The 14,957-nt window shown below is 39.2% G+C and overlaps 1 protein-coding gene across 2 annotated transcripts in view; it reads right to left on the bottom strand.

Moving 5' to 3' along the window:
- Positions 1 to 11,692: 11,692 nt before the first annotated feature.
- Positions 11,693 to 14,957, bottom strand: part of gria3b (glutamate receptor, ionotropic, AMPA 3b) — a 476,246-nt gene continuing 472,981 nt past the window's right edge. Inside the window, exon 16 of one of the 2 annotated variants that reach the window (XM_060927491.1) lies at positions 11,693 to 12,200. The gene's annotated coding sequence lies outside the window, so the exon portion shown is untranslated. The remainder of the gene's footprint in view (positions 12,201 to 14,957) is intronic. The other variant, XM_060927492.1, reaches the window with a different exon arrangement.

The following is a 14,957-nucleotide window of genomic DNA, read 5'->3' as shown; positions in this document are numbered from 1 at the left end:
GGGACAAACATGAACTGATTAGATTTTGAGATCAAAAGGTCTAAGGTCAAGGCCACTCTGAGGTCAAATGTCTGTCCAAAAACCTTGTGAACACAACATCTCCAATTTCACCAGGTCAAGATTACTGTGAGGTCAAATGTCCATCAAATGTCCATCCCCAAATCACAACTTAATAAGGCGTGTAGTCTACCAGGCAGAGGCATCCCCATCGATGCCGTTGGCGTCGAGTTCTATCTAGTTACGAGTAAGTTAGTTTTAGCTCTGGTTCTTGTCAAGCTCAGTGAGACAGTAGACTTCTTCCAAATATACTAAAAGAAAGCATCTCCTCACGGAAAGTCACCACATCAACAATGCACTTTTTTTTTTTAAATTGGTGTATATGGCGTGTCTGCTATACAGCTATTACTATAGAAACAGGAACTCATTAGGATGAAATCATTAATTCAGATTTATTTTGCGGACAAACCTTTCAGCTGCTGTTATAGAAAATGACCCCAACACCTTCAGACTAATCTGAACTGAGAATTCAACATTGTGATGGTATTATCTCTAAGGTCTATTAACAGTTGTAATAACTTTTTCCGTAATATTCAGTGTGGTGTATATTGTGTATCACTATACCAGATTGTCAAACAGTGAGACTGTCACCTGCCAACTGTTTGACATTGTTTTCGCAACGGAGTATACGGCTGTGATTTATTCAAAAATATGCAAAAGTCATCTTTTTCTCCACTAGTAAAATGGTAGATGAGTAGGCATGTCATGATTCACCCAATTCTCCATTCAATTCACAATATCGGGTTCACAATTTGATTTTACTACAGTATTTTTTAAAAAATTGGTACAGTAAATGAGATTTTATTGCCAAAAAACCGCAACATTTTATTTTCCTATTCTTTATCAACTTAAATATTCCTTTTGTTAAATTTAAAAACATTGTTTCATTTTCTTAAAAACCAACAATCATAATTTATCCATATTTGTAAAGGTTGGAGTAAAATATCGCCTATACTCTCAGACAATAAAGTACCTTATTGTACCTTTAGAAGTACAATGGCTTGTCATTGTACTTCTCGTCATGGAGCAGTACCCTCTAAGGTGCTTGTTTGTACCCTTTATATACTGCTTGGGAGTTTGTTCTGTTGTATTGTCATGACTGTCTATTCTACAAACTAAGTAGAATGTGTGTAGTATTTTGTCATATTCTTTTCTGCGTCCTCAGAATGCTTTCTATTCTATTGTCGTATTCCCTCCTTTTCTCTTATATATATTCTATTATATTGTCTTAATTGTTTATCCTATTCTATATTATTTTGTTGTGTTCTCTTCTGTGATCATTCTCTATGTTCTATCTTGATGTGCACCATCAAGTCATATTCTGTTCTCCGGATGGCATCACTTGGCAAGTCAGTTGTTACTGCGGGGCCAGGGCCGGATTAACATGGCCAAGGGCCCCTAGGCTACAAGTTGCTGTAGCCCCCCCGGCCACCACCATCTTATCCCATCTACCTGTAAAGAACTGTCTATTTTCTACATTTTAAAGTTTTTTTTTTCATTATTAAACTTTGTCATGATGACTTGCACTTGCCAGTTGGGTTTCATTAGGTTTAAAAAACTGTTAGTTTTGGTATATTGCTCAATAGAGCTTTGTCACGTTGGGCTTTTTGCCGTTGCGCCTTGCGCTTTTGAGCACCGCTCTCGTATTTTCTGTCACACATGTTCACTGTGGGCGGCACGGTGGTGTAGTGGTTAGCGCTGTCGCCTCACAGCAAGAAGGTCCTGGGTTCGAGCCCCGGGGCCGGCGAGGGCCTTTCTGTGCGGAGTTTGCATGTTCTCCCCGTGTCCGCATGGGTTTCCTCCGGGTGCTCCGGTTTCCCCCACAGTCCAAAGACATGCAGGTTAGGTTAACTGGTGACTCTAAATTGACCGTAGGTGTGAATGGGAGTGTGAATGGTTGTCTGTGTCTATGTGTCAGCCCTGTGATGACCTGGCGACTTGTCCAGGGTGTACCCCGCCTTTCGCCCATAGTCAGCTGGGATAGGCTCCAGCTTGCCTGCGACCCTGTAGAAGGATAAAGCGGCTAGAGATAATGAGATGAGATGAGACATGTTCACTGTTCAACTGTGGAGTGACGTCGTGCGTGACGTCTAACGTTTATATATGGAAGGCGGATTTGCCTTACCCAATCAGCGTCCGTTTATTTAAATATTCATTTTGAGCCAATGAAGGGGTTTTTTTTCTTTTGACCAATTGGGGGCCCCCCTGTGAGGCAGGGGGTGTGGGGGCCCCTAGGCTGAAGCCATATGAAGCCTGTGCGGTGATCCGGGCGTGTGCAGGGCAACTTCCATACCTGTCAGGTCCGTGGCACTTTTGTGCACCACTTGGCATCAGGTCTGGTGATCCAGAGAGACAACACGATGGGGGCACGACATCGTTTGTTTTACCGTGCAAGGCGCTTCGTTTGGAGAGGAGATTAGTATGTGAGAGCTCACGAAGCCAGACATTCCGTGGTGGCTCAGCCGGGCTGTTCGTGCCATCGGTGCGGGCAACGTCATGCTGGTGCGGGCCTCATGGCCCGTCTGCATTTCTGTGTATCCTAATGAAGTAGTCATTGTCGTTAGCGATGGGCAGCTGCCACCGATGATACTGCTTGGGACGATGTATGTACCTTTTTGACTTTAAAAAGCTACAATTAGTTACCTTGAGATCCAATAATGAGCCCTAGGAGGCACATTAGTGTACATTGTACCTTGGGGGACAGAAATGGACTCCTACTGTACCCCTGTTTCTAACAGTGTATGAACTAAAATGTATCTTTTATTAAAAATGAAAATTTAAAAATAGGCCTTTTCTTAATAAACTTTTTTTAATGAACATTTTAGTACATCCATTTTTCACTTTAGCTTTCAACAGTCTGTTTAAAAAACAAAGCACTAATTTGTTAAATTAATTTGCACAATCATATAACAGCTCTTTCCCGTTTCAGATCTCTTTTTTTGTTTGCTGCTTTAGAGCTGTATTACTTCCACCTAAAGTGAAGTCATGTGCATTCCCATTATTGTGTGGTATTCCATCCTTTGCTGTCTATGCGGTGCAATTACAGCTAGGAAAAACTACGAAATTATGCAGGCTGATGATAATTGCAGTTCATTAAAAAAAATTAATTTCTTCGAGTCATCTTAAATTTGTATCGGGATTTATTGTTGTGCTATATATTGTTACATGCCTAAAGATAAGCTAATCAACGTTGGATTGTATATTGATTTAACATTTGCAGAAGTATCTTGAACTCCTTGATGATAATATCCTGGAGCACCACCCACTTCCTCCCATTCTCACCTGATTACTAATCTCTGATTTCTTCATTTTCTTGCTTGAACTCTCGCTTTCTGTCAGGGGAAATGGAGAATGTTTTGAGTTCAGTGTAAAATAAAATATTTCTAAGTTTAGTTATCCTCACTTGCATTACAAATAAATGTAATGGTAACAATTATAATCAAAGCCTTGTACTGTGTATATAACCTGAGTACCACATTTCAGCTTGGACACAAGAAGAGAAGGAAACTGCTGCCACTTTGACATGACAGACACTGAAAACCTGTTAGGATAATCCAGTTTGCATAAACCTTTCTGCTTCCTACTAGCATTACATACATTTAAACCTGGTCCTTTAATGATAAATGGACATCAGTTTATCATCATTTATGATGCAATATGCTTGCCCCTGACACGTTTCATAGAAAGTGCTGCAAGAGATTCTAATAAAACGGTTATATTTGGAGGAAATATGTCACATTAGATTTATCCTTTGGCCGTTTACTTCATGCCTGATAGGAAAGGCACACCAGTCAGTGCTACAATGACAAAGTACCTCGTCTTTTATTGCCAGATTGTGGTGATGACTCTTACTCCGTTTAAATGAATACGTTTAAAAAGATAAGTCATAGATATCAAAGCAGTTCATCCATCTCCAGTTAGGAAGTCTGACATTTAAGTGACATGATGACAGTCACACTGTGCTTATCTCCTTGGTCCTATACTGAAGCGTAAACAGCATAAATCTATATAGCCACAAACAAAGCTGCGGTTGTGTTTTCTCAAGTCAATGATTGCTTTAGCATTTTGTTTTTCTTTCTTTTGGGCAGCTTTTCTCGTTACCAGTGTTCCCAGCTCTTTTCAGTGTCGAGTTGCTAAAAGACTTTGGATCTAGAATAATTTGCATGTCCAGGCCCTTTACGTGAAGGAAGACTTTCTGAAGATATTTAAAATTGAAAATAATGCAATATTTTCTTATATATTCTCATTTTTGGTTACTGTACCTCATTGACTTAATTTACGTATTCACAATATCACTGAAGCAACTATTTAAGTAAGTCAGTATGAAGTAGTGGTAGTGAGCAGTGAATTTGGGAAACTGGTGAATTGGGATGATTGTTGTGACATTAGGTTCACACATGTACAACTCAGTTATGATGACACACTGGTGGTGAGTCACCTGAACCTGCTTTTTCAACTTGTATAATCAAGAGCTGTATCAAGTGCAGATCAGTTGCTAAATTTGCTTGGCTCTGTTTTGAAATTAAGTCTCCATAAGGCTCCCCTCTATAAGGCTATCGATACTGCTGAATCCAATCCGGGCTAGAGGCAAAGTTTGGTTGACTTGCAGCAGTAGGTATCCAGTTCCTTTCTGCACACACACATGCACACACCTATGGGCAATTTAGAGTAGCCAGTTAACCTAACTGCATGTCTTTGAACTGTGGGGAAAACCAGAGCACCTGGAGGAAACCCACCCAGACACAGGGAGAACATGCAAACTCCACACAGAAAGGCCTCGGTCAGCCGCTGGGCTCGAACCCAGAACCTTCTTGCTATGAGGCAAGACAAGTCGCCAAATCATCGCAGGGCGAGCACATAGAGACAAGCAACAATTCACACTCACGTTCACACATACTGTCAATTTAGAGCCACCAATTAATCTAACCTGCATGTCTTTGGACTGTGGGGGAGCACCCGGAGGAAACCCACCCAGACACAGGGAGAACATGCAAACTCCACACAGAAAGGCCCCCGTTGGCCACTGGGCTCGAACCCAGAATGTATGTGTGAATGGCTGTTTGTCAGCCCTGTGATGATCTGATGACTTGTCCAGGGTGTACCGCCTCTCGCCCATAGTCAGCTGGGATGGGCTGTGTGAGGCAAGCACAAATAACTAGCAAGGTTTTAGATATCTTTAGGAAGACTAATGAAACAGTTCCCTTTCCTAACATGATCTTTGTAGGAAGAGATCCTAGCCATTTCAGTGTCATTTTGGTGAAATACTGTATATTTATGGTTTTATACATTAGTTGAGAGGTCAAAGTATGTTATAGACCAAAAAAAAAATTTATTCTGAACAAAACTATAATTTTTGTCTGCTTGCAAAAAATTCAATGACAGCAACATTTGATGGGGTTTTCCCCAGACCGCTACATATATTACAATTACAAATTACAAACATTTGGTATCAGTCATTACCTGATTATGATGCAATCAATTCTAGTGATATGGTTATCCCTGGCACAGATGCTGGTGTGACTTCTTATCCTGAAGAACAAGCTGTATGATTTTTTTCACAGTCAAGAACCCTGATCTTGGGAGATGAGAAATGATTCAATCTATTCAACTATTTTGCTTAAAGCAAATGCAGGATGAATGAGCCAAAACCTTCAAAAGAAAACCAGAAGAGTTCCTCAGTAAACAGTGATACTTAAGCAAACACACACCTTTATAGTTGAAAGAAAGCTGGATTTCAGCTCTATCAAATATAAAGATCAACTGTGCATCCTGAAGCAGCTTCCTTATTAAACCCTACTGACTCAAACTGCTGGGTGTCAGGATACTATTAACTTATTACTCTTTGACACCAAATTTTCTTCTGTCGCAGCCATCAAAAATACAACCCCGATTCCAAAAAAGTTGGGACAAAGTACAAATTGTAAATAAAAACGGAATGCAGTAATTTACAAATCTCAAAAACTGATATTGTATTCACAATAGAACATAGACAACATATCAAATGTCGAAAGTGAGACATTTTGAAATTTCATGACAGCAACACATCTCAAAAAAGTTGGGACAGGGGCAATAAGAGGCTGGAAAAGTTAAAGGTACAAAAAAGGAACAGCTGGAGGACCAAATTGCAACTCATTAGGTCAATTGGCAATAGGTCATTAACATGACTGGGTATAAAAAGAGCATCTTGGAGTGGCAGCGGCTCTCAGAAGTAAAGATGGGAAGAGGATCACCAATCCCCCTAATTCTGCGCCGACAAATAGTGGAGCAATATCAGAAAGGAGTTCGAAAGTGTAAAATTGCAAAGAGTTTGAACATATCATCATCTACAGTGCATAATATCATCAAAAGATTCAGAGAATCTGGAAGAATCTCTGTGCGTAAGGGTCAAGGCCGGAAAACCATACTGGGTGCCCATGATCTTCGGGCCCTTAGACGGCACTGCACCACATACAGGCATGCTTCTGTATTGGAAATCACAAAATGGGCTCAGGAACATTTCCAGAGAACATTATCTGTGAACACAATTCACCGTGCCATCCGCTGTTGCCAGCTAAAACTCTATAGTTCAAAGAAGAAGCCGTATCTAAACATGATCCAGAAGCGCAGACGTCTTCTCTGGGCTAAGGCTCATTTAAAATGGACTGTGGCAAAGTGGAAAACTGTTCTGTGGTCAGACGAATCAAAATTTGAAGTTCTTTATGGAAATCAGGGACGCCGTGTCATTCGGACTAAAGAGGAGAAGGACGACTCAAGTTGTTATCAGCGCTCAGTTCAGAAGCCTGCATCTCTGATGGTATGGGGTTGCATTGGTGCGTGTGGCATGGGAAGCTTACACATCTGGAAAGACACCATCAATGCTGAAAGGTATATCCAGGTTCTAGAGCAACATATGCTCCCATCCAGACGACGTCTCTTTCAGGGAAGACCTTGCATTTTCCAACATGACAATGCCAAACCACATACTGCATCAATTACAGCATCATGGCTGCGTAGAAGAAGGGTCCGGGTACTGAACTGGCCAGCCTGCAGTCCAGATCTTTCACCCATAGAAAACATTTGGCGCATCATAAAACGGAAGATACGACAAAAAAGACCTAAGACAGTTGAGCAACTAGAATCCTACATTAGACAAGAATGGGTTAACATTCCTATCCCTAAACTTGAGCAACTTGTCTCCTCAGTCCCCAGACGTTTACAGACTGTTGTAAAGAGAAAAGGGGATGTCTCACAGTGGTAAACATGGCCTTGTCCCAACTTTTTTGAGATGTGTTGTTGTCATGAAATTTAAAATCACCTAATTTTTCTCTTTAAATGATACATTTTCTCAGTTTAAACATTTGATATGTCATCTATGTTCTATTCTGAATAAAATATGGAATTTTGAAACTTCCACATCATTGCATTCCGTTTTTATTTACAGTTTGTACTTTGTCCCAACTTTTTTGGAATCGGGGTTGTAAATACAGGCCCTGACTGACTCTTAGCTGTCAGGCCGTCATTCATCCTTCCCTCAATTGTGACCAGTCTCCTGTCCTCTGCTGCTGGGAAGTGCCTACAAAGCATGCTACTGCCACCACCATGTTTCACTCTGGGGATAGTATTAAGAAGTTGATGAACAGTACCTAATGTTTTGTCTTTGATTTTAGTCTCATCAATCAGTCTTTTTTTGTCATGCTTTCAAAGTATGTTATAGACAAAAAAAACCCTATTCTGAACAAAACTATAATTTTTGTCTGCTTGAAAAAAATTCAGTGACAGCAACATTTGATGGGGTTTTCCCCAGACCACTACATATATTACAATTACAAATTACAAACATTTGGTATCAATCATTACCTGATTATGATGCAATCAATTCTAGTGATATGGCTATCTCTGGCACAGATGCTGGTGTGACGACTCATCCTGAAGAACAAGCTGTATGATTTTCTCACAGTCAAGAACCCTGATCTTGGGAGATGAGAAATGATTCAATCTATTCAACTATCTTGCTTAAAGCAAATGCGCAGTCTTTTAAGTGCCTGCCATATGCCTCTTACTCAGGAGTGGCTTCAGTTTACCTACTCTACCATAAAGGCCTGATTTATGGAATGTTTCTCAGATGTTTGTCCAACAGATTTTTGTATCTCTGTGGAAGACTTCTGAAGTTTTGTTCAAGTGGCCACTTGGTCCTTGGTCACATCTTTGACCAAGACCCAGTGGCCACTTGAACAAAACTTCAGAAGTTTTGTTCAATCCAGAAACACCACTACCTTCTCTGGGCCCAAGCATCGTCAAAGAGCTTGGGCCCAGAGAAGGTAGTGGTGTTTCTGGATATTGTTTGTATTTGGTTTTAACTTGCATTTGTGGATGCAGTAATTAACTGTTTTCACAGATGATGGTTTTCTGAAGTGTTCCTGAGCCCATACAGCGATTTCCACTACAGACACATGTCTGCTTTTAATGCAGTGTCACCTGAAGGCCTGAAGATCACAGGCATCCAATGTCAGTTTTCAGCCTTGTCTCTTGCATACAGAGATTTCTCCAGATTCTCTGAATCTTTTTATATTATGTACCATAGATGATGTGATCCCCAAATTCTTTTCAATTTTATACTGAGGAACGTTATTCTTAAATTGTTGCACTGTTTGCCCACACAGTCTTTCACAGAGCAGTGAACTCCTCCCCATCTTTACTTCTGAGAGACTCCGCCTCTCTGGGATTCTCTTTTTATACCCAATCATGTTACTGACCTGTTGCCAATTAACCAAATTAGTTTTTTTTTTTAGCATTACACAACTTTTTCAGTCTTTTGTTGCCCCGTCCCAACTTTTCTTAAATGTGTTGCTGACATCAAATTCAAAAAGAGCATATATTTTTCAAAAAACAATAAAATTTCTCAGTTTCAACATATGTTGTCTCTGTACTATTTTCAATGAAATGTAGGGATTCCATGATTTGCAAATTACCGCATTCTGTTTTTATTTACAGTTTACACAGCGTCCCAACTTTTTTGCAATTGGGGTTGTACTGTAATAATTGCTAAATTGCTGTATTATAAGAGGCATAAAACACTATGGAATATGCTATTATTGGAAAATAATCAACTTCAGAGTTGTAATAGCATAACATCTTGCCAGCATTGATTATTTTCCTCTAACAGCATGTCTCAAAGTGTTTTGTTTCTGATCATATCTTAAATATTATCAAATGTAAAAGTTTTGTGTAACCTTGCCCTGTGAGAAAGAGGAACAGGGGTAGAGAGAGAGCCTCACCATCACATTTGATATATCAATAACTTTCTCAATCCTCCAGGTTTAAGTAAAAACCTCCTGCCTTGAAACATCTTGTAGTAGTGGAGCCCTTAAACATTAGCCATGTTTCTGTTGCAGTTTTGCACACAACAGAAGTGATTCATTTTAGAAAATTTTGACAAAACACAATTGCGAATGGTCTGGGTTTCCATGAAGTGATTAAAGCTAGTTGGGTTTTCTCCTCTTGCGATAGGTTACAGAGCACGCTTTTTTCAGAAAGGTGGCATTTCCATTTGCTCTTCATGCCACATATGTGACAAATGTGTTTCCATTTCCATCCATCATCTGTAGCCGCTTATCCTGTTCTACAGGGTCGCAGGCAAGCTGGAGCCTATCCCAGCTGACTATGGGTGAGAGGCGGGGTACAAGTTGCCAGGTCATTGCAGGACTGACACAGAGACAACCAACCATTCACACTCACACCTACGGTCAATTTAGAGCCACCAATTTGCCTAACCTGCATGTCTTTGGACTGTAGGGGAAACCGGAGCACCCAGAGGAAACCCACACAGACACGGGAAGAACATGCAATCTCCACACAGAAAGGCCCTCACTGGGCTCAAACCCAGGACCTTCTTGCTGTGAGGTGACAATGCTAACCACTACACCACCGTGCCGCCCAAAAGGTGTTTATTCTGCATTGGCCGGGAATCGAACCCAGGCCTCCCGCATGGGAGGCAAGAATTCTACCACTGAACTACACTGTGAACTGTGAACTACACTGTGTGGAGAACATGCAAACTCCACACAGAAAGGCCCCAGTCAGCTGTGAGGTTCAAACCCAGAACCTTCTTGCTGTGAGGCAACAGAAGTGCTAACCACTGCATCAGGAAAAAAAAATCTAATAGGCGATTAAAAATGGAAATATTATAGATTGTGATGCTTGTTATTTGAGAATGTTTACTTGATAGGGCAGATCAGATCAGGAGAAGTTTGAGCATATAGCTTTTAACATGTTTTTTTAAACCTCATCTATTTACAAAAGCACTCTATATGATTTCCATAAATATCAGTTGCCAGCAAATGACAGATAGGTTTGCTAAAATATAAAAATGTAGTGGAACTGACATTTTAACTCACACAATCATGCAAACAGTAAAAAAAAAACAACCAAAAGAGGTTTTTATATGGGTTTTATTTACAAAATATATTAAAATACTTTGTACAAGGCCTCATTCAAGAGGTTTCAGTAAATTTGACCCATGCATGCATTTCTGTCTTTTTTTTTTGTCACTAGGATGCCTGCTAAAGTTCTCTGGGCTGAGGTGCAAAAATGGGAAAGGAAGAAAGGGTAAAATGTTAAATAGAAAATCATCGTACTCCTCTTGACCTTTCTAAGATGTATGTTTCAGGGCTTAATAGGCAATCACAACTTTTTTCACATGCAGATTTAAAAAAATAAAATAAAATTGGGAATTCAACTCAACTGTGAACCCTGCAGGCAGCTAGAAAGTTTGTTTTAACAAATGTACATGTCTTCATAGTAGTTTAGTTCCTTTTTAAATTCTTTGAAAGCTTCTTTTCTATAGAAAACTTATCTTACCATGGATTCAGGATTGTTAGCATTCCTAAATCCTATGGACTCACAGTTGTTTTTTTTTATAGTGAACAGAAAGTGTAACAGTAAAATGTAAATGTGCTAAGCTTTTAAGATTACCCCGTTAACACCATTTATAAATCTATTTTAAATGTCGTCATTAACGCTATTTTACTAAGTAGGTCATCCATCACTAAAATGATTGTAAAATGAAACTAGAACCCAAAGATTTATTTCAATGTTTAGTATATTGAGAAACTTGCAAGGTACTCAAATACTATATTTTTAAAAGCAATATCCTTTTTTCATGGATTGCAATTTATCTACATGTAGATGATCCATTTTCTGTTTTAGAGATTCATTTTCTTGTACAGTAGACATTTATAAAAAAAGAAATCCATGTAAATTCATTCAAATACTGCAGTCTCACACATCGTTTTGGAAGGCTTTAACAAAAGTGTCCGTAAAGTGAATGTCAAGTTGTGTATAATGCAAGTGATTGCACATATCCTTGCCGTTTAATTTTTTCATTGTACATTTTGGTAATATTAATGTTACACAATGTGTATTTATTTTCAGTTACTGATAGTCAGGTACATAAGTTGCCTCTCTGGGGTCTGATTCATAAGAGCTTCCTAAATATTTGACAAATCAGCAGCATCAAATTAAAAAAACAAACAAAAAACAAAGAAACAATGACACTACCCAAGTAACAGCATATAATCTCAGTCTCTCACATTAAGTGATTTCTATTAGAAAGAATTGAAAATTTGATAAATTAATGCTTTTATCAGTTAATGTGATTGTGAAAGCAAATTTACAGTTGATGAAGTACAAGCATTTTTTTTTTGTTGTTGTTGTCAAGATTCAATCGATAACCATGTCCAGCAGCGTACCGATACCATGAGACTCATTGTATCCAACACAGTTTTCAGTCTGGCTCTTCCAAATGTGCTCAGATCACAAGTGATGGCTTTGTTTCTTGATTTCGATGGAGTTATGCAGTTCAAGAGTTCATTCACAGATGGCAATGGCATTCCTTCATGTGTTTTATATGTTATCGGAGCAATGGGATGTCACCATGATGAGCTTACATTCGAGTGATTCTCAGAATGTTCCATAAGGCACTGAAGGAAACGTCCATGTTCTTTCCAGTGATAATGTCCACTTCTGTCTTTCTCTCAGATGATGAATGTGGATGAAATAGGAAGGGGAAAGAGGGTGAGACCTCTTAAAGATCCAGCCATCGCTTTTTAAGGTTTTCTTTTCACAATCATCAAGGCTGACACAAACATTTACAGGGCCTGCATCTGCTATGGAAAAAGATACAAAGGATATATAAAATATTTCAGCAAAAGACTTCTTAATAACAACAACAACAATAACAGGTGTTGGTCTGTGTAATGCTCTAATGTGTTTTATTTATTATATGTTAGTCTATATGTCTAAATGATTAGTTAACTACAACCCCAATTCTATAAATTTGGACACTGTGTGAAACATAAATAAAAAAAATCAGAATATGACAATTTGCAAATCTTGGAAGCCCTACATTTCATAGTACAAAGACAACATATCAAATATTGAAACTGAGAAATGTTATTGTTTTTTGAAAAACATATGCTCATTTTAAATTTGATATCGGGCGGCATGATGGTGTAGTGGGTAGCACTGTTGCCTCACAGCAAGAAGGTCCGGGTTCGTGGCCGGCGAGGGCCTTTCTGTGCGGAGTTTGCATGTTCTCCCCATGTCTGCGTGGGTTTCCTCCGGGTGCTCCGGTTTCCCCCACAGTCCAAAGACATGCAGGTTAGGTTAACTGGTGACTCTAAATTGACCGTAGGTGTGAATGTGAGTGTGAATGGTTGTCTGTGTCTATGTGTCGGCCCTGTGATGACCTGGCGACTTGTCCAGGGTGTACCCCGCCTTTCGGCCGTAGTCAGCTGGGATAGGCTCCAGCTTGCCTGCGACCCTGTAGAACAGAATAAAGCAACTAGAGATAATGAGATGAGAAATTTGATATCAGCAACACATTTAAAAAAAAGTTGGGACAGGGGCATGTTTACCACTGCGCTGTATCACCTCTACTTTTAACAACACTCTGTAAATGTTTGGGAACTGAGGAGACCCATTGCTGTAGTTTTGAAAGGGAAATTTTGTCCCATTCTTGCCTGATATACAATTTCATTTACTCAACAGTTCGGGATCTTCTTTGTTGTATTTTGCACTTCATAATGAGTCAAATGTTTTAAATGGGAGACAGGTCTGGACTGCAGGCAGGCCAGTTTAGCACCCAGACTCTTTTACTATGGAGCCATGCTGTTTTAATATGTGCAGAAAGTGGTTTGGCATTGTCTTGCTGAAACAAGGAAGACTTTCCCTGAAAAAGATTTTGTCTGGATGGCAGAATATTACTCTGAAATGTGTATATATCATTCAGCATTAATGGTGCCTTCCCATATGTACAAACTACCCCGTCATGTGGACGAACACACCCTCATACCATAACAGATGCTGGCTTTTGAACTGTGCACTGAGAACAAGCCAGATGGTCCCACTCCTCTTTAGCCTGGAGGATATGGTGTCCATAATTTCTAAAAATAATTTACACTTTTGATTTGATAGACCTCAGGACAGTTTTCCACTTCACCTTAGTCCATCATCAAAGAGCTCAGGCCCAGAGAAGGTGACAATGTTTCTGGATATTTTTTATATACGGTTTTAACTTGCATTTGTGGATGCAGTAATGAACTGTTTTCACAGTCAATTATTTTCTGAAGTGTTCCTGGGCCCATACAGTGATTTCCAGGACAGACACATGTCTGCTTTTAATGCAGTGTCGCCTGTGGGCCTGAAGATTACAGGCATCCAGTGTCAGTTTTCAGCCTTGTCTCTTGCATACAGAGATTTCTCCAGATTCTCTGAATCTTTTAATGGTATTATATACCATAGATAATGTGATCCCCAAATTCTTTGCAATTTTACATTGATTAATTGTTGCACTGTTTGTCCATGTAGTCTTTCATAGAGCGGTGAACCCCTCTCCATTTACAGACTCTCTGATTTACTTCTGAGAGACTCAGCCTCTCTGGAATGCTCTTTTCATACCCAATCATGTTACTGACCTGTTACCAATTAACCAAATAAGTTTTTTAGCATTACACAACTGTTTCAGTTTTTTGTTGCCCGTCTCAGCTTTTCTGAAACATGTTGCTGACATCAAATTCAAAATGAGCATATATTTAAAAAAAAAAACAAATAGAATTTCTCAGTTTCAACATATTTTGTCTTTGTACTATTTTCAATGAAATATAGGGTTCCCAAGATTTGCAACTTGTCATATTCTGTTTATTATTTACGTTTTACACAGTGTCCCAAATTTATGGAATTGGGGTTGTAGAGCGGCACTCGGTAGAGTGCATACCTCCAGCAAGCCCCATATTATCAACATCAAAATCAAATCACTTAAATCTAGGATAATATTAAAGCTGTACACCAAATTTCATCAAAATCTGTTCACTGCTTTTTGAGTTACATCGGGAACAGACAAAAAAAAAAGCCTGGATCTGCATACACATCTGGACCCTGGATCTGCCTACATATCCAGATTTGCATCAAAATCTATTCAATTGTTCCTTGGCCCATGGCTTAGCCTTCCTCAAAATGTCATCAAAATCCACTCACTAATTTTTGCGTGACATTGGGAACAAACAAACAAACAAACAAACAAACAAACAGAGGTGAAAACATAACCTCCTCCAACAAAGTTGGCAGAGGTAATAAGTGTTTTAATGCCTGTACAATATTAGTAATAAATACCTGTGCATATATCTGTGTTTATTGTGAATCTGTGGGTCTAAAGGAGGCCTATTGCTACAGTAGTGCTTGAAAGTTTGTGAACCCTTTAGAATTTTCTATATTTCTGCATAAATATGACCTAAAACATCATCAGATTTTCACACAAGCCCTAAAAGTAGATAAAGAGAACCTAGTTAAACAAATGAGACAAAAATATTATACTTGGTCATTTATTTATTGAGGAAAATGATCCAATATTACCTATCTGTGAGTGG

This window comes from Neoarius graeffei, chromosome 8 (assembly GCF_027579695.1).
Source record: "Neoarius graeffei isolate fNeoGra1 chromosome 8, fNeoGra1.pri, whole genome shotgun sequence".
Taxonomy (NCBI): Eukaryota; Metazoa; Chordata; class Actinopteri; order Siluriformes; family Ariidae; genus Neoarius; species Neoarius graeffei.
Note: the sequence above shows the minus strand (reverse complement) of the source record. Positions and strands in the feature narration are given on the sequence as shown.